This window comes from Pinus tabuliformis, chromosome 7 (genome assembly GCF_031772625.1).
Source record: "Pinus tabuliformis cultivar Carrire ecotype Pingquan chromosome 7, CPIR1, whole genome shotgun sequence".
Taxonomy (NCBI): Eukaryota; Viridiplantae; Streptophyta; class Pinopsida; order Pinales; family Pinaceae; genus Pinus; species Pinus tabuliformis.
The window spans coordinates 1,125,847,910-1,125,875,211 of record NC_142293.1 but is presented as its reverse complement, the minus strand read 5'-3'; positions in this window follow the sequence as shown (position 1 = coordinate 1,125,875,211).

The following is a 27,302-nucleotide window of genomic DNA, read 5'->3' as shown; positions in this document are numbered from 1 at the left end:
TGCAAGGAATACTTAGAGCAAAAAATGTCTTCACACCACCCTATCAACAAATATGTAGCAAGTGTGCAGATACCATGGTTCCAAATTCCTCAACTTGCGCATTCTATAACGAAACTACAATAGCCTTAGTGTGGAATGCACATTGGAAACACATGATGGAAAAATAGATTGCATACTACAAATGCCACAACTACAAGAATATTGTCCAGCCATTGTTGAAACAAGTTTTCAACAATATCTCCAAAACATTTCATGTACATCCTTTGCCCTCAGAAAGATTTATGTCCAAGGCATTTTCACCTTGACACTTGATAACATCATCGCTGAAATCAAGCCACTATAAACAACCATTACAACGTCATCAACTGTTGCAGTTTCTCTACTATCAATGTATCCATCTTCAAAAAAGGATTTGTCTCATAGTACATTTTATTTTCTTTTAAAACATTTTCAAGCACATTATTCTTGCACTCAGATTACTTTTCTTTCACTAATATTTCTTTCATTACTCTTTGTCACAAATTTTGTTCCAATTACATGTTAGTATTGTTTTAGTTACTCTAAAAGACTATTAATCCAGTTGCCAATCTTGTGCATATTTAGAATGCAATTTTTTTCTTTGAAAAACACTTATAGCAAATATGCTTATGTTTGTCAAAAGAACAAATCAACAATAAAAAAAATCCAACATTCAAAAAAAATTGTTGGGTTTTTTTATGAGTCGAACAACATACACAATTTGGCTAACTTGTGTTTAGTTATGTCATTTTATTCTACCATAGCTGAAGTTTTAACTATTATATTACTATAAACATTAAAAACTATATATATTAAAAAAAAAGATACCTTTCTCTATATGTCTTATGCTTTCTGCAAAAAAAAATGTTTTTTCTCTTGAACTCAGAACACATGTCTAATGCTCTTATAAATCAATATGTCAAGTTACTTTACTTATTTTTTTTATCATTTTATAATTCAATTATATTCATGTTATAGGAAAATCAATAATATATCTTGTATTTATATATTTATTAATTCCTATATAGTATTTATTACAATAATGAATAAAAATAAAAAAGACAATTACATTGACACCACATGACTCTTGTTTCTCTAGGAAAAAAAACCAAATAAGCTTTCTTCCTTTTAAATAAGTTTACCTTCCTTTTGATACTCACCTAGTTCTAGCTAGTTGGATATATCGGGGCATCTTTCCTTATTTTTAAGATGAAAAGTTGATAATAAAGGCATTGGGTGAACATAAGTTAAAATGAAGTTTGTACCATCTGAAAGCATTACTTTTCAATCAAAAATTTATTGTAGTATCTAAAATTTGGTGTGTAGGTGGCAAATTTGGTGTGTTGATTGCAATATCTAAAATTTATAAATGAAAAGAGATGGAAAAAAGATGAGCACGAGTCGCAAAAAACTTAAATAAAATGAATGAACAAGGAATAATTTAAAAAGGGTTTTCATACTCACTAATATGGCTATTGACAATATGAGACTAGTGAAATCATGTAGCATGAGGATAATCACTTTATCCTTTAATCAAAGCCAAGTATAGCTTTTAAGGACTAAACTTGTAGAAGAATGTAACATCTCAATGTTGTGATTGTTGAGGTTTTTTTTTGAATTCTCTATTTAGTTTACCTTTCCATGAAATGCACATATCTTAAGGTCTCATTATGATGAACTTGATAATGAAATTCCACAATGTTGGCCCTAGATACAAAAACTTATGAGCAATGTCTTCATGTTATTGGTTCTTCATTTGAATACGAGTTATAACAAATAAGTTTGGTGCTACATTTGTATATGAGGCATAACTAAATAATCACAATCCATTTATCATTTTGGTAGTACATAAAACTATGGCTCACGTATACTAGGGTTAATTTGATTTCAGAGGTTTAAACAAAAAATTAAATGATTTCTCATTTTTATAATCATTATTGATAAGAATTGTTATATTATTAAGGGATGATAAGAATTGTTATATTATTAAGGGATGACATTAAGGGTGGGAGGATGTCATATCTATTTATAAAATTAAGCGACTTCCCCCTTAAGTGTGTTATTCCAACTTATACTTAATTGAAGACCTTAATGCTAATTTTTATTTGTTATGATGAACGTTATGATACTATTAATGATTTTAATGTGAGTATTAAGTGATTAGTCATAGTGATGGTTATTATATTGATAGGTATGTTTATTTTGTATTAGGGCTCCTAGAATTTTAATTTAATAATCAATAATTATTAGGTGGATGATAAGTATTTAACCTCCATGGAATATTCTAGTATATTTTTAGTAATATGCACAAAAAAAGGTTGAGATTTATCTCCAAAGTAGTTATGCCATTTTTTCCTTTTAATTAAATTGATTAATTAAAAAAAATGTCATGTGAAGAAGTGTCATATGAAGTGAGTTATGGTTTTTTGGGCATGTGGTATCTATAAGCCATGGTATTGGCATATGATATTGTAACAAAACATATTTATGAATTAAGAATCTCCATGGTCAAGTTGGGTGAATCTCCATGGTCAAGTTGGGTAAATCTCCATGGCTATATATATATATATATATATATATATATATATATATATAATTTCAAATGGCATATTTTAACTAATACACAAAATTACTTTTTTTGGTTGGAATCCAACAATAAAAGTTTGAGCAAGATTGTGATTTCTTATTGTTTAAAATGTGCTTTTGAATGCGTAAATGGATTCAGCACCATAAAAAGTCACCGAGGGACTCAAACTTTGTAGACTAAGCAATTAAAACTTATGATTATTAAAAATATCTACCAAAATTTGGGCAAAATTGACCATAAAAAGTGCCAAAAAATGGTCATTTCGTCTATTAGTTGGACTATGTGATTTAAAATAAAGTTATAATGTATTAATTCTTATTATGGATTGATTCCTATTGGCAATTTACCAACAGTTTATACACTAGTTTATAATGTATTTTTTAGTTACACTTCGTTGAATTGTAAATATATATCACCTTGTTGTTCAGTGATGCATATTTTCTTGGTGAATTATTAATGTGTATTATCTTGGTGTTTAGTGATGAGTATTTCCTTAGAGAATTATTAATAAGTAGTTCCTTGATGGTTATTGATGATTAATTATGACCTTGATTATTATGGTTGATCATGTTGATGATTATTTTACATTGATTATTTGATGAGTGTCCCTTGATGACTGATGATATACGCTTACTTCTATTAGTGATGATTCATGTTGAGATAGATGTGTTTATTTAATGATTATTATCAACTTCCTTCTAATATCATGTGTTGATACCTTGACAATGATGACAACGATGATGATATGTATGTACCTTCTAGTATGATGCATTGCAATTTGTAATAATTATGATGGTGCATGTTTGAAATGTGCATTGAGAAGGCTCATATCTAAGGGAAAGTGGCTCATGTTCAATGAGGGTGACCACCTAATCCTACTATCTTGGAATCCTTGGAAAGGGAAATAGCTTGAAAAATGATTACCATAATTAGATGGGGTAAAAGTCTTAAGGTGAGAAAAATACAATTCACCTTTTCCCACTTTTTGAAACTTGTAGTTCACTCCTAAACCTATTTTCACCCTATGTGTGATTTGGTAGGAGGAACAATAAAGGTAGGAGTCATTCTAGAGAGGGATTTGTTACCCTTGAAATATTAGAAAATAGGTTGCATGTCTTATGTGAAGGGATTGACCTATGAAGGGATTATTGAGAAATTTTCCTAATAGAGAGATGTATTGTGCTAGATTTGATATTGGGGAAGTAAATAATAGCTGTTCTAGCCTAGTATATGTATATTAATGAGGCAAGAAGTGTACTTTTCTAAATAACTATATGAATGATCATGTATGCATGGAAATTGCTATTATTGAACCCTTAGGATGCTACGCATATGGTACTTTCCTAACCAAGGGTACTCATCAAGGGCTAGGGTACTAGTAATAACATTCTTGTAGAGGTACCACTACCATGTATAATAAATTCCTAAATAGAGGTATTCATTAAGGGCTTAAGTGGTAGTAATATATTTCCACACCATAACATTTAGCATTATAGGAATGTTGTAAGCCTAGGAATCTCTCCACGTTACTATGGTGGTTCATTTGGATGAAAAATCATTGGATTACTTTGTGAGTTGAATGAACCATCTACTAAGTGTTCTATGTTTCTATTTCTCACCTCATTGAGTTGGATCCCCTACTAGTGGGTAGGAATTGGTTTAGGTGAGTATATTTCTTGGGTGGAAAATCTATCATTGGGTGCAATTTCCCTTGGTTGATAGTTTTCTTATGGAGTATGGTTGGACTAGTGATAGTCTATGATGAGGCAAAGGACCTACAAGTATATAATGTATTTTTTTCATCACTACATTTAATACTTGTTAAGTTACAAGAATGTATGTCTTGATTTTTCATTGTTTATTTTTAGAAGGATCTTTCTAGTCACATTGTTGTGCTTATTGTTATGAAATTAATTAAAATATCATAGAAAGTGTTAGTGGCTTGAACTTAGAATAAACGTACATGTATTTAACACCCTCCTAGGAAGGAGGTTTTTTAGAGAGTACAAATTTGACTTCATTTCCTCGTATAGGTGTTGCCATATTCTAAAGGAATTTCTAAAAGTAACATGGTAAAGCAAGGTGGGTGGGGGGGTATGGTGCGTGCGGCTTCATGTGGGTGGTTTATATACGTTCTTGATGTATAAAAACATACATTTTTTTCATGGGGTGTTCACAATAACTACTAATAATGAGGCTAAAGACATGTCTGTCTTCCAAGGATTTGGAAATCCTTCCTAAGATAAATATGAATTCCCTAACAATTATTGGACATCTATTTACCCATCATGCCTTGTGATTAAAGAGGTATAATTTTTCTCCTTCCATTTAAACATTGATCCTTGATGGGACTTCATTTTTAGGTCTTTACTATTGTCATAACTATCATTTTTTTCCTTTTCCACTCCCTTTTAAATCCCTACTATTATCCCTTTTATCACAATCAATTGTGTTTACAAGGAAAATGGTCATTGCAATATCTTGAGGTATAATGATGTTAAAATTCCTTTAATTTTAATGAATTATTTGAGGTAGAGCTTGATTTTACTAATAAGGGTACCACATTCTATAATGCCAGTATATACATGGTAACCTAAATAATTGGTTTGACAGATTTACGTGCATCTAGGGAAAAATCCAACACATGGATTTTGTTTCCATGTCACTCGAGATGGATTAGTGTTGGTTAGATCTCCTAGGTGGATGAGGAAGGTGTCAACTCATGGTCAACACTTCAATAAAATGTAGGGTAAAACAAGCATACAACATAAAAACAGTTAAATGGTTAATTAAGGTTTTGAAAATGGTAAGGAGATTTTCATGCGTCACATGTCATGAAAATATCCTATGCCAACAATAACCAACTATCATTGTGAGTGAGTTGTCATGTATGTCATGGCATTGGGCTATACTCTATTTATGGTGTATATGTAGTTCAAAATTTTATACGTTCTTGAAAATATCGAGCCATTCATGGCTTCACAAACCCTCCCTTGTGTTATATAAATTTTGTGTAATGTAAAAGCAAGACATTGACATCATGAGAGTAATAGATTAGTCAATGAAGTAATCAATCTATCAATCTTAGAGTAAGTCAATCAATCCAATGTAATGGTTGTATGCTGGTGTGTACTATAGCCTGATGGTAGAGAGTATGTGGGTCCATGCTAAATTTGTACAAGCCCTTTTCATGATTGTGCTGTGAATTTGTATATCACCATTTTAACATAAGTGATGTTTTCTAAGATTAAATACGATATAGCAAAGTACATGTATTGTAGTTTCCTTTGAAGCACAAGTCAACATGTAGGCCCCCCTTCGTTTTTGTGTTGTAAATCTATTTATTTCTTAGTTAGAATAGTTAGTTTAGATAAATTTGTATCTCTATTTCTATGTTATAGCTTCACATTTCAATTCTTCTCATTTTAGTTCTTGAACTCTTTATATGCCTTTAATTGCAAGTTTAGATTCCCCTATAGAAGTTATGCGCCAAAGGTTGAAGAAAGAAAGTGCTTCTTGAGGTATCATAGAACTATTTGATGCCTTTGATTCCAAACAAAGGATTGTGATGCCAAACAAAGGATTCAATGCCAAACATAAGCCCACTGATCCAATAAACATCTATAACATTTGACTCTCAATCTGATTGGATTTTAACTTTTAAATTGCAAAGTGTGGATTCCCCCACATAAGTTAGGCATTGAAGGTTGAAGAAAGAAAGTGCTTCTCTAGGTACCACATAATATTTTAATGCCTTTGACGCTAAAAAAAGGACTGTGATTGGTGCCTATAAAGTGCTCCCATAAACATAAGCCTAGTCATCCAATAAACCTCTATAACAATTTACTTTATGTCTAATTGGATTTTAACTTATAAATTGGAAAGTGTGAATTCCCCTACAAAAGTTAGACATTGAAGGTTGAAGAACATAAGTGTATATTAAGATATCATAGAAGTGTTCATGCCTCTGATTCTAAACAAAGGATTACGGTTAGTTCCCATAAAGTGCTATCAAAAACATAATCCCAAGGATCAACCTCTGTGGTCTTTTAATTTCCATTATGATTGAATTTTATTGCCAATGTGTCCTAGAAGCATTATATTGCAAAAATCCTTTCATACACCATGAATTACTTATGCGCTAGTTTTTCACATACATATGATAGAGTTGGTCATTAGGTATATAATCGTGGATTAAAAATTGAATATAAAAAGATTTAAGAATTTAAATTGTTTGACATTTTAACATCATTGTTGTGGAAACAATACAAAGGATTACAACATTTATGATTCACCTTTTTTCATTAATTTTCTTATATCCATTCTAATTATAGTGAAATAGTGAAAAAATGATAAAATTGTATGCATAGGGGAAGAGATAAAAAATGAAGATTTCTTAAGAAAGGAATAAGTAGAGTTGTTCCCATCAACTCAATTCACACCCCTTCAAACACTAACTTGTTGGAATTAAAATCTCCAAGAGGAGGATAGGAAAAATAAAATATAGTGATATGACCAAACCCAAGCCTTATAGTGGATAGCTTAAGGAGGTACAAATCTAGAACAAGAAAAATATTGAATCCTAAAGCCTCTCCAATAAATCCTACAACGAATGCAATAGTAATATATGAACCAAGAAAGCAATTAAAAATTGAAGAGGATTTCAATCCATTCATGGAGCCAAAATATCCCTATCAAGAATATGAGTTCAACTTGTTTTGGGGTAGAAATATGGCAGAAGGTGAAGGTTAGGCACATTTCAATGGTGAGACCCATACAAATGAAGAATAAGAGGTAATGTTTGCTTCCTAATTTTTATTGTTGATTTTGGGTAGCATTAGATGCGCTATAGCCATGAAAATTGGTGGAGAGGCTAAAGCACATGAGATCTCCAAGACCCAACAACGGTTTGGGCAGATTCTAATAAGATTGGGAGATATTAAAATAATTACTATTTTTAATGGAGTTCCTAAGGCTAAACTTAGGAAAAATAAAATATTAATGGGTATTAATATAAAATTGGGTTAGAAGGTTCCAAAAGTCATAGATCAAGCCAAATCTGATCTTAGCAGTTGATTAGAGATTTAATCTCGGCTGTTGAAGGACCAACGAGAAAAGTATAAGAAGAGGCTTGAGGGTCAGTTGGAAGATACACTAGAGTGATTAGTCATTCATTTTGCTAGAGCAGGGTTGCTAAGTAAAACTAAATCAGTGATCAACAATGAGGGGTAGTGAATACATTGCAAAGAGGCAGAGTTAGTACCAGAGAGACAATGTAGAGCTTGGAGAGGTTAATGCAAAGGCAGTTGGGTGCTACGAAAAGGCAGTTGGGAGCTGTGCAGAGCCAGAAGAGGTCAGCGTGGGTGACGTAGAGGGTCTAAGGGCTTACACAGAAGCTTCAGTAGTTGTGCATAGGCTTGCAGAGATGATGCAGGGCCAAGAGACAACACTGGGAGGATTTCATGGGGCAGACTGGGTGCTGGTGAACCGGATAAGGTGACATAGTGACTATCAAGGTGACATAGTGACTATCAGAGTGACACACAACAGTGGAAGCTGCAATTGTTGCTATGGGATCGTTCATCCGGTGATTATTTAGCCAGAATATTTGTCTCCAAGGACAGGTACTACTGTCGAGGGCATTCTCTATTGAGTGAGCCATTTATGGCACCCTAGTTGTATTCTAAAAACTACATAATAATAAAACCCTCTAAATAGTTGCACCGGTATTCCCACATTGGGTTTTTCCGAGGAAATTGGTCCAAAAACAATGGTGTCACTTGTGTGCTTGTTTTCTTTCAGTTGATGATCTGTAGATTTTGATACTGTACTTGTGTTTATTTTCAGTGTTTACATGGTAAATAACTTGTTAAATAATTAAACAAGTAGGAAGAAATAAACCAGATAGTATAGGAAGAATTTCTAATGGGTTAAACTTAGAAATTCCAACATGGTATCAGAGCATGGTTGCAGATCACAGGAAAATTGAAGGCATCAAATAAGCAAAGCATTTGTAGCAGATTCAACTGTCTTGAGTGACAAAGTTGATCCTTGCAGAAGGCAACAAAGCAAGGAGTGACACAGAGGGACTGCGTCATCATTCTAGGCCAGAGAAGGGCAACACAGAGGCTAACGGAGGCAGAATCAGGCTCACGCAGAGGCCAGGAGGGCTGATGCCATTGGCTCGGGGAGTTAATTTGCCGATGTTGGGATTGCGCAAAGCCAAGTGGCTCAATCCTTCAGTTGCTGGCGTATAAGAGGCTGTGGGTAAGTTGCAAAGTGAAGATGGTGGGGTATTGTGGTCAAAACAGTACCTAACATGGCAAGACAAAGGTGGAGGGAGTTGTTATCGAGGCAGATTTCTAGCCAAGGAATCCGGATCAATGGTGTAGTTGCACAGACGGTCGGAGTGGGGCAACTTGACGTTGGCAGAGGGATTTCCAGAAGGGACATTAAGACTCAAAGGGAGTCGAACTGAGAACTTCCAAACGAGAAGTTGAGAGACTCAGCAGGATTCAAACAGGGGACTTCCAAGAAGGAAGTAGAGAGACTTAGAAGAGTCGAAAGCAGAGTAGCGAGATGTCCGTGAATGGGTTGAGAGATCATGATAGGTTGGACGGAGCGTCCAACTTTGTGGTCTGGAAGGCCAAGATCTTATCCATTCTAGACAAACATTGCCTCAAGGGATTCGTCACATGAGTGATAGTTGTCCTAGTTGACTCGGTAGCTAATGAAAGGTACGAGGAGGCAATAGCGAAGGCTAAGTGCACCATCCTTGATGGGGCCAAGGATCATGTGGTACCACATATTACCAACAAGGAAATGGAAAAGGAGATGTTGGATGCCTTGAAGACATTTTACTAACATACTTCTGTGTAGAGGAAGATTTTCTTGGAGAATCAGCTAAGGGCATACCAGATGCAGAAGGGAGAGTAGATAGATGTCTTCCTCGGCCGCTTAGAGGAGATATGTGACCAGCTAACTTCCATAGGAGCCACGCCGGATGAGGAATTGATGGTGAGGACTGCACTGAACGAAGTTTCCAAGGATTGGGAGGTATTTTTCCAGAGCATACTGGGCAGGATGAGTCTTCTAGATTGGAAAGAACTGTGGGAAACTCTTCGTCAATAAGAGATCAAACGGCTGACCAAGGTAGGAAGTAGCAACAGAGGGGTCAGAATCAAGAAGGAGGAAGAAGATGATGCGGCTCTAACATCTGCGAGAAAGTAGGAGAAGAGGAAGAAGAAGGACCTCTCCAAGGTCACGTGCTTCCATTGTGGGGAACTCGGTCATTTTGCGAACCAGTGTCCTACGAACAAGAGTAAGGGAGAGGCTTTGGACTCGAAGGAAGTGCTTGCAAAGGTAGAGAAAGAAGTCGAGGAGGAGGACGATTGTGTCATGAGTGCTCATGTGCCACTTGAGAAGAAGTGGGGAGACATCAAGTTGTAGCCAGACAGACTACAGGTGATGAGGGGTAGGATCCTTGAGGTACCCAATCTCTTGGATTATACCTTGCTACGGGAGCCCCAAAGAGGAGTAGCAGGACTGGCGGATGTCGATAGAGACGGATGTGGTTGGAGTGGCAGAGAGTGCTACAGTGTAGGAGTCTTGGGACAACGTGAGGCTAGCAGGTTGCAACAGTATGAGAGGCATGAGAGTGTTGCACCAGTGCAGGATGGCACCAAGAGGTGTACAATGGTGCGAGATGCAGGGAGTTGTTGCATAAGCGCAAAGGTCAATAGAGGGAGCACTTGTTAGTGGCAGAGAGAACTTCAGCATCATGAGTGTTTCTAGCTTGATAGGGTTGTCAGAAGGTGGGTGGATCAATTACTTACTTCTCAGTAACTAAGTTGCAGTGCAGTAGCAGTATGCAGTAGCATGATGGAGCATGATGAGAGGGGATGCAGTGCTGGGAGGATGGACGAGCAACATCACGAATGCAGAGGGAGCTATCATATGGATGCAACAGTGGTAGTGGCAGGGCCATGGGAATAAGTATAGGATGCAACATTGTAGAGGATGTTGGGTGGGGAGGCCTATCATCAACATAGCGACTGATGTCAGATAATCAGGGTGATGCTCAATGTGGAGTATTACTAGAGCACAGTCCTTGCTAAGAGGGAGTGTTGATTTGGAGTAGCATAGGATGTGCTCTAGCCATGAGAATTTGTGGAGAGGCTAAAGCACATGAGATATCCAAGACCTAGAAATTGTTTGGGAAGATTCTAACCAGTTTGGGAGATATTAAAATAATTAATATTTTTAATGGAGTTCCTAAGTCTAAACTTAGGAAAAATAAAATATTAATGGGTATTAATATAAAATTGGGTTAGAAGGTTCCAAAAGTCATGGATCAAGCTAAATATAATCTTAGCCATTGATTAGAGATTTAATCTCATCCGTTGAAGGACCAACAAGAAAAGTATAAGAAGAGGCTTAAGGGTCAGTTGGAAGATACACTAGAGTGATCAACCATTCATTTTGCTAGAACAGGGTTACTAAGCAAAAGTGAATCAATGATCAGCAACAAGGGGTAGTGAGTACATTTCAGAGAGGCAGAGTTAGTACCAGAGAGACAATGCAGAGCCTGGAGAGGTTGACACAGAGGTAGCTGGGTGCTACGCAGAGGAAACTGGGAGCTGTACAAAGCTAGAAGAGGCCAACATGGGTGACACATAGGGCCTAAGGTCTGATGCAGAAGCTTCAGTAGCTGTACAAAGGCTAGCAGAGCTGACATAGGGCCAAGAGGCAGCGCTAGGAGGATTTTCGTGGGGCAGACTAGGTGCTAGTGAGCCGGATAGGGTGACGCAGTCCTATCAGAGTGACGCAGAGCAGTGGAAGCTGCAATTGTTGATGTGGGATCATTCATCTAGTGATTATTCAATAGGAATATATGTGTCCAAGGAGAGGTACTACTACCGAGGGAATTCTCTGTTGGGTGAACCATTTCTGGCACCCTAGTTGTATTCTAAAAACTGCATAATAATAAAACCCTCTGAATAGCTGCACCAGTTTTCCCGCATTGGGTTTTTCCGGGGACATTGGTCCAAAAATAATGGTGTCACTTGTGTTATTGTTTTCTTTCAGTTGATGATCTGTAGATGTTGATATTGTACTTGTGTTTATTTTTAGTATTTACATGGTAAATAACTTGTTAAGTAATTAAACAAGTAGGAAGAAATAAACCAGATAGTACAGGAAGAATTTCTAATGGTTAAACTTAGAAATTCGAACATTGATCCCGCCGAAATGGTACAAATGAAGAACATCCCTCCATCAATCTTACTTCATTTTCATGGTATGATGATGGAATATCCCAATTCTTTTCTTTTTGAGCTTGATATTTTGTGTAATAGCTATTCTTATTCAAATGATGCAAAAAAAACAAAAATGTTTCTTGCTACTTTCAAGGACTTATCCTTGCATTGTTGTATGGGGTTGGGAGGAACACAACTCAAAATTAGGAAGAAATGCATAAGACCTTCCTTAAGAAATATTAAGAATATTACAAAGCTAGAAATTTGAGAGAATTTTTATTTTTTTTAAATGACTAAAAAAGTTGAAGAGAGCTCAGAATATTATCTCGAATTTTTTTTATATAATCTCCAACATTCCAAAGAAAATATATTAGATCAGGATACCATCATGACCATATTTTTTAGAATAATTTTAGATGAATGTGTAAAATTTATTAATTTAATGGGATTCGAAGATGTTTATCATCTATCCTTTGATTAGATCAATGAATATGTAGGAGACATTCTCAAAGTCAATCGATATCTAGTAAGGGATCTAGAGACACTTTTTCTAAAGTTACCAAACTTGCAACTGGTGAAGTAATTGGGGATGAATTGGACAACCTATTAGAAAATTTCAAGACTATCATTCCTGGTACTCTTACTACATGCATTTAGACACTCTACAATTTAAAAGGAAACAAGAGGAAGATAATGCATCTCTCTCTATTTTTTTTACTGGGTGTAGAAAGTAACATCCACTAAAAGAATGCCCATTGAGTAACAATGAAATTTGTTCCATTTGTGTAGGAGAACATTCAATAGATAATTTCCCTTCTTTATTTGGACTCAAGGAAATTTATTAGGGGGGAAATGAGGTCACGGATCAAATTTATATGATTGTACCACAGAAAAAATGGCAGCCTTGTGCACCAATTATATCTTCCAACCTTGCACCTAAATTTGCTTCATATTACTTTAGTTAGAAATATACATCTCAATGTTAGAATTATATTATGCTTTGGAAAACATGACCTTAGCAGCAAACCCCAAACCTCTCTTGGAAGCAAGGATGGCAAGGACCAAGCTATGGGAACATGCCTTCTTATTCTTACCCTATGTAAGAGCCACCTCAAAAATATCCACAACAACCATACCATTCACAGTTTCAATGACAATACCCAACACAGCCACCACAAGTAGCATCACCTTAGTAGTTATAGCTTCCACCATCTCAACCTATAAGGCTCACTTAACTTTTTCTCATTCTATCCCTAACTACATAATATGGTGATTCAACCTACTCTTAACTCTAGGTTTCATCCCTTTCCCAACTATCTGATTACTTCGGTAGGTCTGTAAGATACCTAATCAAGATCAGGAAAGGTACTTAATAATAAGAAAGTCTTTGCTCTGATTATTGAACAAGGATCAGAAGAGACTCCCATTATACTAAATACTGACACCCCAAAAGGGAAAACTTCTCCAATTATAGATCCACCTCAATCATCCAATTCGCCTCCCTATCTGGAGAGGTTGGACTTGGAAAACTCTACTACACCCTATAAGTTTGATCCAATTAATAAATTGAATAATGTTTACATCAAATTTCTCCTATTGTAAGCTATCAAATATATACCCATTTATGTTGAAATAGTTAGCAAGCTTTACCTAAAGAAACTAGGAAGGAAGAAAATTGAACCCAAAACTATTCAATTCATTGGAAAATAAGCATACTTAATGTCATGAAAAATATCCATAGCAATATATGTTGATCCCAACAATCTAATTGTTTTAGCACATAAATAACATCCTTGTTTGAAACACTCTAACATACCTTGGGGAAGCCATCAATATAACTACAAAGAAATCTATGGAACAATTACAACCAACCAATACTCATCCTACACGTAGTACAATTCTTGAATTAGAAAACCAAAACCAAGATTAAACTAGAAGGTGTGTTGGATGATGCCATCATATCATTATTGTTAAAAATAGCAACAAGGAATTCCAATTTAATTTTTCCTTGAATTAAATTGTGAATTAAAATTGTAATTCTATTCTTATAGCAACTTGTGATAGTTAATTAAGTTAAATTGACTTAGGAAATTGAAATTGGAATTCTATATAGAGTCATGTAGAGTGATACCTAAATGTTGGGGGCCCAAGTTGAGTTCTTTTGAGTTGTAATTAGATAACTCAATCTAGCTGAGTTATAGTCAGTTAAACTAGTTCTAAGTGTTGGAGTAAGTAGTAGAGGTATAGTAGTGGAGCGGTGCACTAGTGCATCCCCAATAACATACCAGCTAACTAAAGATTCTCTCATAAATAACTCATGCATGTCAGTTCAGAGGAAGACCTAGTTGAGAATAGAGTGTAGGGACAATGTACTATCAGTTGTATAATTTTTTGAGTTGGAAAAATTGTGAATGTAATCAATTGAGAACCTATGTTTGGATTGCGCAGTTATGGAGAGTGGATTTCCCAATTAAATTTGACTTGATTCATCTAGGAATAGCACAAGGAAGTAGTGGCTTGGTAGGTAGAAATTGTAGAGAATTAAATCATGCTTATGCAGGAATTATTCTAGTGTGAACCATAATTGTATTTTCTTCTAAGATATTTTGGTTAATGCAATATAGATAGTTAGGGTTTTGAGCAGTGGCTTTCCCCAGAGAAATATTGTGTTATGTGTGATTGATATTCTTCCTCTTTCTGCTTATTTTTTTCATCAATCATTTTTGATTTCCACTGAGAAGAGTAGAGTAGATTATAGAAAAATGTACTGGTATCAGAGTTAAAGACAATATAAAAGAGGAGATTTCGAGTTTGTTGTGCGGGTGAAAATCGAATTTGTAACTTCATACTTCAGATCAACAATATGCCTTTCTATGGGTTGCAACTTTAGTGTGCCTTGGAAGGCAACTTGAATTACATAACATGGAAGGATAGGATGGAAGCAGTGCTGGAAGACAATGGCCTCGAGAAATTCATTAATCAATACATTTGTAAGCCTCCAACGTCGAATGCTAAAGATCTGGCTGAATGGAGAAAGTGTGTGGCAAAGGCGAGGCAGATTATCCTTGAGGGAGTTCGAGATCACATTTTCTCGAGTCTCCATGGAAAGGAAACTCCATACTCAATGTGGAAGGAATTGACAGAACTGTTTCAGAATAGCAGTGACCACAGGAAGTTGGCATTGAAGGGCAAACTCAGAAAGATCGAGATGGAGAAGGGCAACTCAATTCCAAAATACTTGATCAAGTTCACTCATTGTCATGATGAGATTGGAAGTGTCGGGATTATTGTTGCTAAGGACGATATGGTGAGCCTAGCTCTTTTAGGACTTCCCAAGAATTGGCACAATTATCAAGACTTTTCCAATGGGAGGGAGAAGCTGCCAGATTGGGAATGTTTGTGGATAGATTTGGTAAATGAAGATATTCAGAGGAACACTAGAGACGAATCCTCATCAAAGATTGATGATGAGGAAAATTGTTCCTTAGCAGCTAAGGCAAAGAAAGGGAAAGGGAAGGCATCCCATTCCAAATCAGATTCTTGTCATGGAGGCAAGAAGAAGGACATGTTGAAATTAAAGTTCTTTCATTGTCATGAGCTGGGACATTTTGCTACAAATTGTCTACTCAAGAAGTCCAAGAAGAAGCCCTCAGGAGGAGCGGCAGGTGAGGCTCTTGCCTCACAATTCAAACTAGAATTTACCTTCATTGCACATATGGTGTCATCGATGATGGGTAGTGTATGGTACCTAAAAAATCGAGATTCTTTCCACATGACTGGTAACAAGGATACCTTCAGTAACTTGGAGAAGAAGGATCTCCAGATGCATATCGAGATGGGTGATGATGGGAGGTCTAGTGTTACCAGGCTTAGTACAATTACCTTTCAAAGGGATCCGAGTGCTCCCCTCACTTTGCGAGATGTTATGTATGTTCCGGGTTTGAAGAAGAACTTGGTATTTGTTTCCATGTTGGAGGATAGAGGCTACAATGTGATCTTTAGTAAGGGAAATGTGTTCCTTTGTCACATAGCCATAGGATAGGTTAAGAGGATATGGATTTGGGTGAAGAATATCTACAAGTTGGAGCTAGAATATTTTTCTACCGTGAGCACGAAAGTAGAGAACGTGCAGAGCTAAGGCATTGGTGAGTTGTGGCACAGGCAGTTGGGTCACTTGAATCATGGTGCTTTGAAAATCATGCAGCAAATTTCTTCCAGTGTTCCCAAAGGTACACTAGAGCAAGTTGACACATCCAAAGGGTGTACTTTGGGAAATTTCACCAAAGCTTCCTTTCACGACAAAGGCAATCAAGCATAGGCGATCCTCAATTGAGTCCATTCAGATGTGTGTGGACCATTCTTGATAACATCCATGACCAAGCAAGGTATTATGTTATATTTGTTGATGATTTTTCTCGTAAATGATGGATATTTTTCATGTAGGAGAAAGATCATACTTTTGAAAAGTTTTCTAAATTTAAAGCATTAGTCAAGAAAGATACTAGCAAGAAGGTTAAAGCTCTTAGGAGTGATAACGGTAGAGAGTATGTGTAAAATGAGTTTAAAAACTTTTGTGCGACAGAAGGCATTCGACGAGAGTTGATAGAACCTCATAGCCCAAAACAAAATGGGGTGGCTGAAAGGAAGAATAGAAGCATTGCAGGGGCAACATGGCCATTGTTGCATGATCATGGCCTACCACTACAATTGTGGGTCGAGGCATGCAACACAATTGTTTATTTGTAGAATAGAAGCCCTCATCGAATTCTTGGGATGAGTACACCAAAGGAGGCTTTCTTAGGGAAGAGACTAGATGTGGGTCACTTCAGGATTTTTGGATCATCGGTATATTTCCATGTGACTAAAGATGCACGGAAGAAGCTTGAGCCAACAACAGAGTTGGGGATATTTGTGGGGTACACTGATACACCTCACAACTATCGGGTGTACTTGTCAACCAGTAAGATGACAATGGTTTGCAGGGATGTAAAATTCGATGAAGAGAAGGCCATGAGATGTTCCCTTGAGAGGGAGCTTCAGCTACATGCGGTTGAGGATCTTTTAGCTCCTAAGGAGGAACCTCATATTGATGTGGAGCAACCACATGTAGAGGATCCGGGAGTGGAGACATCCACTCAGGCAGAGTCTTCCAGAGATGGGAGAAAGCACATCAGAGAGGCTGACAAGTTATTTCAAGACGCAAGAGAGAATGTGGGAGAACCCACATCACAACGCAGGCAGAGGAGGTCACCTGAGAGGTACACTGGATACATGGCTCTTATGAGTAGATGTGTTGAGATAAAGGCATCTTCTTTTGAGGAGGTAGTGCAACAACTAGTTTGGGTTGATGCCATGGTTGAGGAGTATGACTTCATTATCAAGAAAAAATTTTGGGATTTGGTCCCAAGACCAATGGACAAGTCAATGGTGATTTCCCGATGACTTTACAAGGTAAAGAAAGTAGCGGATGGTAGTGTGGAGAAACATAAGGCTAGGTTCATGGACCAAGGATTTTCTTAGGTGGAGGGGATTGATTACGATGATACCTTTGATATTGTTGCAAGGTACTCATCAATCAGATCCATTTTGGTTTTGTCAGTGCAAATGGGATGTAAGATACATCATATGGATGTAAAGACTGCCTTCCTTAATGGCATGATTGAGGAAGAGGTGTATATTGAGCAGCCTGAAGGTTTTGAGACCTTTGAATGAGAGTCACGTCTGTGTTGACTCAAGTGAGTGTTATATGGGCTGAAGTAAGCACCCCATGTTTGGTACACCAGGATCGATTGCTACTTCACTGGGTTAGGATTCACCAAAAGTGAAGAAGATGCAAACCTTTACCATATTATGGTTGAAGGAAAATTGTTGATTATTGTTTTATATGTTGACGATTTGATTCTAAAAGGTGATGATAAGTTGATCAAGGCTTGCAAAGAGGATCTTGTAAGAGATTTTGAAATGAAGGAATTGGGGCTCATGCACTACTTTTTTAGCATGGAAGTATGGCAAGGTGATGGGGAAATTTTTGTCTCTCAAAGGAAAGTATTCCAATGAGATACTGAAAAGGTTCCACATGGAGAGCAGTAAACTCATGGAGACTCCTCTAGGAGGCATCTGGAGCAAGGAGGATACTACTTCCTGTGAAGTAGTGGAAGCTACCATTTACAGGCATCTTGTGGGTTCACTCATGTATTTGGTGAATACACGACTGGACATGGGCTATGCAGTTAACCATCTTAGTCAAGTGATGGTTAGGCTGACCAAGTTGTATTGGAAGGCATCCAAGTATGTGTTGAGATACCCCAAAGGCACTACTTAGTATGGTTTATGGTAAATGGACAGAGGGAGTGAAGCTTCAAGGCTTCATAGATGTAGATTGGGTAGGGAGTCCATTCGACAGGAAGAGCACATCAGGAGGGATTTTTAGTATTGGATCAGTAGTTGTTTCTTGGTACAGTAGGAAACAAGAATCAGTTGCACTCAGTTTAGCAGATGCAGAGTACATGGCTGCTAGTCAAGCAGCTTGTGAGGCTATATAGATGAGGAAGATTCAGGTTGGTTTGTTTGGTTAGCAAATGGATTCAATTGTGATTTACTATGACAATCAGAGTTATATCAAACTCTCTGAAAATCCAATTTTTCATGGTCGGTCCAACCATATTGATATCTGGTATCATCAACTTTGAGATTATGTGTAGAGGTGGATTATGTTGTTGGAGTACATTCCCACAGAGGATCAGGATGCACACATTTTGACAAAGGCATTGTCAATATGTAAATTCGATTTTCACAGAGACAAGATCGGGGTAGCTGATAATCCATTTCATGTTGAGAGGGAGTGTTAAAAATAGCAATAAGAAATTCCAATTTAATTTTTCCTTGAATTAAATTGTGATTTAAAATTTTAATTCTATTCTCATAGCAACTTGAAATAGTTAATTAAGCTAAATTGACTTAATGTACTTAGGAAATTCAAGTTGGAAGTCTATCTAGAGTCATGTAGAGTGATACCTAAATTTTAGGGTCCCAAGTTGAGTTATTTTGAGTTGTAATTAGATAACTTAGTCTAACTGAGTTATAATCAGTTAGACTATTTCTAATTGTTGGAGGAACTAGTAGAGGTCTATTAGCGGAGTAGTGTACTAGTGCATCCCCAATACCACACCATATAACTAAATATTCACTCATAAATAACTCATGCATGTCAGTTCAGAGGAAGATCTAGTTGAGACTAGGGTGCAGGGACAATGTATTATGAGTTGTATAATTTTCCGAGTTGTACAGTTGGTGCATGCAATAATTTGAGAACCTATGTTTGGATTGCGCAGTTATGAAGAGTGGATTTACCAATTAAATATGGGCTGATTCCTCTAGGAATTAGGCAAGGAAGTAGGGGCTTGGAAGGTAGCAAAATTGGCTAAGTGTTGGCTTGAGCTGGCTTGTGAGGCAAAGAGTTAGATCATACTTGTGCAAGAATTGTTCTAGTGTGAACACGCACTATATTTTCATCTCAAGTATTTTGGTTAATGCAATATAGATAGTTGGGGTTTTGAGCAGTGGTTTTCCCCAGAGAAATATTGTGTTATGTGCGATTGATATTCTTCCTCTTTCTGCTTATTGTTTTCATCGATCATTTTTTGTTTTCGCTGAGAAGAGTAGAGTATATTCTTGTATTGTGTTTTAGTATATCACATGAGCTATTGAATCTACAGAAAAGTCTACAATTATATTCATGGGATACTTTATTGATTTTATGGTTATTCAACCTAAATATTCTTTGGGAGGGCATCCCTTGATCCTAGGAATGCCATGGATAGCTAATGCAGATGAATCCATCGGTTGTTGGTCCATAAACATGCTTATTTCACATATTGACTTAGTAAAATGTAACTTTGTATCCACTTACAAAATATTTCAATGATTTGGAAAAATACTTCATGGATTGATGATATTAATAGGGATGAGGGAAATGTGCATCCAATCTTCACAATAGACCAAGCCATGCATCTTAAAGAAATCAGTGAAGAAAAACATATTCGTAAGTTCCTCACTAATTTAATTATTCCTTGATATTTTGGGTCAATTTCTTATCGATTTGATCATATATTGGGTACATATTTTCAAGAGAATTGTGATCTAAATACCTTTTCCTTACTACAACCTTCTACGCTAGCTATTAAATCATTGGAATATTTTGTTTCCGTAGTTGAAATTAGTACAAGTAAATTTATAATATTGTTTCCATATTGGACAACCTTTAATAATAATAGGTCATTAAGGTGATACAAAAACATATTAATGCATTTTCTTGATTTTATCATGACATTAGAGTCATTAATCTTGATACTAGAACATACCAAACTTATATACATGAAAAATTCTTGACTTATCAGACAACCCCAAAGACACATGAATCCAACTCTAAAGGAAATTGTCAAAGAAAAATTACAAAGGTTACTTGATTTTGATTTCATTTATCCAATCTTAGATGGTCAATGGGTCTCATACCTTGTGATGAGACCTAAAAAGAATGGTAAGTGGAAAATTTGCATTTATTTTCAAGAACTTAACAAAGCCACTTTAAAAGACAACTTCCCTCTCCTATTGATCGATTAGATCTTGGACATGTTAGAGGGTAAGTAATATTTTTAGTTTCTTGATGGCTTCAGTGGTGACATCCAAATACAAATTTCAGTTGAAAACCATGACAATATCACATTCATGTGTCCATGGGGAGAATTTACTTACATAGTGTTTCCCTTTGGATTGTGTAATTCCCCTACTACATTCCAGAGAGTAGTTTTAATATTCTTATTCAGCCTAATCCATTATTGTGTAGAAGTATATATAGATTATTTTATTATCTATGGTGATACCTTTGAGGAAGCATTAGGAAATCTTGAGAAACTTTTGATAATCTGTAAAGAAGCTAACCTTGTATTGAGCAATGAAAAATGTTGTATGATGTAGACTAAAGGCATAGTTCTTGGTCATTACATATCTTGTGTAGGAATTCAAGTTGATCAAGCAAAGATCGATGTATTATCAAAACTTTAAGTTCCACAATCTTTAGGAGACGTATGAAGCTTTTTGGTACATTCATATTATTACAGGTGTTTTATAGAAAACATTTCAAGAATAGCTACTATGTTTAAGTCATTTGCCAAGGATATTACCTTTTCTTGGGATGAACATTGTTAAAATACCTTCGACACCTGGAAGAAGAAGCTCATAAGATGACCCAATTAGTATCTCCCTTTCATATCTCTACTAATGATTCTAACACAACTTTTGGAGTAGTACTAGGAAAAAGAAGACTTATTTCTTTTATGCCATTTACTTTGATAATATAAAATTTTCTCTTTTTGAGATAAATTACACAATAACAAATTTTTTTTTTTATGATTTGTGCATATAATGAATAAATTCATGCACTACATCACTAGGTATGAGGTCTTTGTTCACACCAATCATTCTTCCATACAGTATATCATGAACAAAACTATAACAAAATGCAGAATAACTATATGGTTGTTATTAATATAGGAACTCAACATTACTATCCTAGACATATCTAGAAAGGAGAATGTAGTGGCAAACTTTCTTTCTAGAATTCATATGAAGGACAAGTAATTCCTATAAATGACAATTTTTCTGACAAACATTTATTCCCTGTGTCTACTAACTCTCCTTGGTTCACAGATATAGTTAATTTCCTAGCTATGAGAATATTTCCATTGCATTTCTCATCTAGAGAGAAATAGGGTATCATCAGACATAGTGATGGGCCTCTAAATTAGACATAAATTAAGGCCCATGCCTCTAAATTAGATATAAATTAAGGCCCATTTGACCATCCTTCAAGATATTAAACATTTCTTTTTGCCTTAGATAATGTATTTTTAACTTTAGTATCTTAATTAGGAAGGCTTATGGAGAATTTCATATTTGTGCCTAATATTATTTATTTTTGTGGAATATTGTGAGAATATTGGGTAGATTATGAATATTTGGATGAGGAGATAATTTAGGGACTTGCTCCCTACTACAGGAGGATCAATATTAAATAATAAATCAACAAGATATTTTGAAATAGTTGCACAGATTTTGGAGCTCCAATGATTGAGAAAATTTAGGAATGTGTTCCCTATCATTTAATGCAGATTCCTAGTATTGGGAACCAGATCCATTAATTAAGGGATTTTGGTGGGGAAAGCTTCCTCCTTTCATGGGGAATGCTTCCTAATAATTTTGTATAAGTACCAAGTCGAATTTTCCTTTAGGGTTTGTTTTTTATTAGTCTTCTTGTGGAGAGAACTCATATTTTTTCAGCTCCACTTTCATTTCTTGCAGGGATGTAATTGTGTTGATGGAAATAATGAAGATTGGTGCCATGTTCAGCTTCTAAGTCTTGGTCTCCTCCATAGGAATTTGATTTTCCTTGGGCTTGGCCATCCCAAAAGCCTTAGAAACCTTTTGTATCTTTTACTTTTCTTCCTTTCACTTCTTTTTCACATGCATCTCTTGTTCTTGTCTTTTTTCTATTTCTACATTTAGTATTAATGATTTCTTGTTGTAGGATTGGGTTAAATGATTAAAGTAATTTATTTTGCAGGATCACAAGCATCATTTCATCATTGGAATAGCTTTTGAAGGTCATAGTAATCCTTGAGCTACTTGGATTAGCTTGCTTATTCCCAAATCTAGATTTCTGGAAGTTCCTTGTGGCAAATAACAATAAATTTTTCTATTTTTTAGAGCATGCTAACTAGCTTCAATCGAGTTGATTCCACTTGAATTAGATCAAAAAGACATTCTAGTTAATAACAAAAATTACCCCATTGCATTTTCACTTGATTAGGTTAGGCATGTGATAGATTTAATAGCTCACTAGTTCTCGAATTTCTAGATTTTAGACTAGTATTTTTTCTGTTATTTTTTAGCATAGGTCAATAGAGGTCTTTTTGAGTGATTCCAATTGGAATGGAGACCTAATATATCCTAGTCTATAAAAAAAATTGTCCCATGCAATTTGGATTTGATTTTCTTGGTCATTCAGTGAATTATATTTTCCTATAGTAAATTTGTTATTTCCTGTAGTATTCTCCCAATGTGTATATACTTGCCCAAATTTGCTCAATAATATTGGTTTTGGTCCCTTAGGATTGAATCATGACCCCTAGGATCTAAATCAATGGTCGAGGATGAATAAACACCAATCAAGACTTGCCTATTTACCCATGCAAAACATTTCAGTGATTTGGGTTAATGGACAAATTTATGAATTGGATAATACAATGATGATTTTCTTGATTGCCACATCCAATGAACTTTGTTAATGGATCTAAACTCTTTGAAATGTAATGGTTGACATTTAATTCATGATCTTTAATTTATGCAATTAGAATAGGTTTCTTTCCTGGTATTTAAGGTTTCCATTTAGAGCATTTCATTTTCTACAATTAGTTTAGGATTTGATTTCATTAAATGCACTCCATTACATCATGACAATAAAGGAAGGACACATTGTATGTTGCACATATAGTGTTGATACCTCTTCAGTTTGTACGAACCCCGGGTTGATAATTAAATTTGGTATCCTTGAGAGTTGCAACATTCTTATTGCAATACTGAGGCTCATCACTTTTTGGCATTGTTGTTGGGAAGGTGTCAAAGTATGCATTGTTTTTTCCCTAATTGATCCATTTATTTGTACTTTTTGCAAAAACAAAAAATATTTGCATTAGGCATATTTCATTTCAAAAACATAAAAGTGCATTGCATTAGTGTCTTCATTCAATCATAAAAACAAAAAAAATCTCCAACAACAACCCACCTCCCCATTTGATCACATGGTGTAGTAAGAGCCACATCACCATCCACTTTTGCAGGTAGAAGAAGAAGAGATGGCAAAGAATGTAGAAGAAATGGATGTAGATTATGATAATTAGGAAGATCCTCTTGGATTTCCCATTCAAGATACTGACTGATGGTAATGTGCACATGAAGAACATCCCTCCATCTTTTCTTCCAAAATTTCATGGTCTAAGGTCAGAGGATCCAGAAACCTTTCTCTTTGAATTTGAAATCCTTTATAGATCGTATGGTTATTTATTAAACACTCAAAAATTGAGATTGTTTCTGGAAACATTGAAGGATAGAGCTCTTAAATGGTTCATGACCTTTAAGGACTAATTCAATAAGATCATGGAATGATATGCAAAATATATTTCTAGAAAAGGTATAAAGATCATGATATTAAAGAAGAAATACTTAGAATGAATAAAAAAGAAGATAAGAGCCTTGAGGATCTAATAGAGAGAGATTAATGTATAATGTTAAGAGGGAAAAACTACATCATTTAGTGTTCAACTCACTAAAAACCATCTTACTTAGAACAATTAGGGATGAATGGATTGATCTCCTTGATTTCATGAGTAAAGGTGATGTATATCAATTATCATTTGAAGAAATTTTTGAAACGTGCAAACACATATCAAGAGGAAGGGAAAGAGTAAGTAAATCAGCATCTATCGGTAAGTCAAGCTAAACTTGGAAATTTGTTTGATGACTTTAAAACATAAATTCTTAGCAATCTAACCAAACAAGTAGAAATGGTAAGAATTCAATATGAATAAAAACAAGATCTTGATATTTGTGTTGTCCATGCAAAATCACATGATGTTAAATATGTCCATCATTACCAAGGTTGAAGGAAGTTTACCAAGAGGACAATGGAGCAATTCAATTGTTAATGCAGCTATGTTATGTATCTCCAAGAGGACCATAGCAGCCTATTAAACATTATATGATGCAAGAACCTAAGTCAAAATTTCAAGCTTATCCACATCCAACTTAAAGTAATTGGAATGCACCATTTCCTTGGAAACCTTGGCCATCTCAACCCCAAAACCAATCTTGGCAACAAGGTTGGCAAGGAACTTATGAGAGCCATCCAAAATATCCTCAATATCCTCCATACTCAACTCCATGTTATCCCTACCATTCACCTCCACCACAACCACAACCATCTCTAATATCCACTCCCACTCAACTACCTGTACCACCATTTCCGAACCCACACAAGGAAGTAGATCAACCGACTAAAAATGTTGAGGCACAACAATTTCAAACATCTCCTCTTGATATAAATGGTATTCATCTTATCTCAAGAAAAGTATTGCAAAAAAGAGATTCTCTTGATATCATTTAAGGACCACATCTAGAAGAAGAAGATTCAAATGAGAATACCAAAGGATCACGGGTTGCATTTGATGAATAACAGACCTCAAAATTAGAGATTAAGAAAGCTCCCTCATGGTTATCATCAAATCCTCTATGTGTTCATGAGAATAATCAACAAAAAGAAGAAGATCAAAATTTCATGGAAGAAGAAGATATCTAAGATTATCCAAATCAACAAGTGGACCAGAGGCATCACAAATATATTTAGATATGGTTTTAGACAGTCACTAAGTTGCAACAATACTCTCTTCTTCAACTGTGCTTGATATTTTCAAAGTCAAATCATTTGGTTTCTGAAATTCAGGTACATGTAAAATCATATATTGCAAGCCTACACATCAATTTATCTATCATCTTGATTTGCACATGGCTCCATTGGAAGTATTCCTACACTTGAAAATGATTTTATTTTTTTCAAGTAGAGTAGGATAGAAAAATAAATAAATAAATGAAAAATAAAAATATCAATTGAAAACCTCCTTTGAGGCGCCTGAGACTGGCTCATTGATTGAAAACCTCCAGGAGGTGGTCAATGGGTTGGAAAAAAGAGAAAAAAGATAAAAAGAAAAGATCCTAGGTGAAAACATCCTTTGAGGCGCCTAGGAAGACCTACTAGTTGAAAACCTCATTGAGGCAGCAAGTAGGCCTAGAAGAAAAAAAAGAATAAAAAATAAAAATATTTGCTCCATGTATCTCTCTCTCATGAATGCAGGTGTTCTCCAAACTCTACCAGCAACAAAAAAAAGTTAGCCACCAAAAGAAAAGTTGATCAAAAGCCTAGTAAAAGGAAGTCAAACTTGGACTTTCTCCTCTTGTGCTTAGATGCTCCAGAAGGACCAAGACCATGTCAATCCGTCACCCTCATCTATTTCCACCATCAACTCATCGTTCCCAAGATTTTACCACTCAATTTCTTTGTTCTCCTCAAATACTACAGGAAACAAAAATACATAGAGCAAAAAGATATTTTTGTCATATCTTGAAAACAATGCATCCATTTACCAAGATGTGTCAGGGGAGATGCATATGGATGATAGTAACATGCCCAAGTAATTTTAGCAAATACCAGTGCAATTTTTTCAAGAAACCTACCTCTATCACCTACAACCATTTTTGAAGTTTCTCGATATTTGTGCATCCATTTACAAAGTTGTTTCATGGGGAGATGCATATGGATGATGGTAACATGCTCAAGAAATTTCAGCAAATTCCAGTGCACAGTTTCCAAGAAATTGACCTCCATCAACTTGAGTCATTTTTTATTTTTCTCAAGATTCATGCATCCATTAGCCAAACTTTTTTTTATGGGGAGGTGCATAAGTATGATGGAAACATGCTTAGAAAATTTCAGGTCAATCCACTATACTTTTTGGGAGATATGGGTTTAAACAAGTTGATACAGGGTTTCATGTAGTACTACAAGATGTCCTAGTTTACTACAAGAAACAGGCTGAAAGCTATAGGAAGGTATGGAAGGTGAAATAAAGTGTGGGAAAGGTGTCTAATGGTGGAATAAGGTATAGGGAAGGTGAACATCATCCATGGCCAAACCCAACACTCCAAAAAGGCCGGATTTGACTAGTAGCTTGCTCATGGTAACTGGAAGACAAAAGTTTAGAATCACCAAGCTATGAAGACCTGTGCAAAAGTAAACAAAGGAAATTATCACCTCCATAGGACCATGGATCAATCATCAAATCAACAGCAACATGCAAGCCTCTCCAACAACCATCACGTAGGTACAGGTATGAAATATTCTTAACCTCTTCTCTTGAGAATATTATAGTTAGAAACTTGTTGTCAGTGCATGAGAGATGATGTTTTATAAGCTAAGGATGGGACATCAGTCTCGACCACCTTCAACTAGTTAACTAAAACTCACTCCTTCACTCATGCAATGTGGAAAAGCCAAATTAGGAAGGGTGACGATTTCGAGGAATGGGGACAACAGTTAAAAGAAGAAATTTCTGCAAAGGCTAAGTCACCATAGCACTCCAAGCCCTCCATCCAATTCATATCCTGTATCTATCCATCATTCATTGATCCCATTTCATAAGAAAAAAATAATATTTTTCAAGAACAAACCCTACACTATGTCTCACCCTGAACGTTTCTTGAAAAACATACACAGATCACATCCTCTCCATTTTCACAAACCTACACTACTCCCTCTAAGCCATAGCATCATCCTC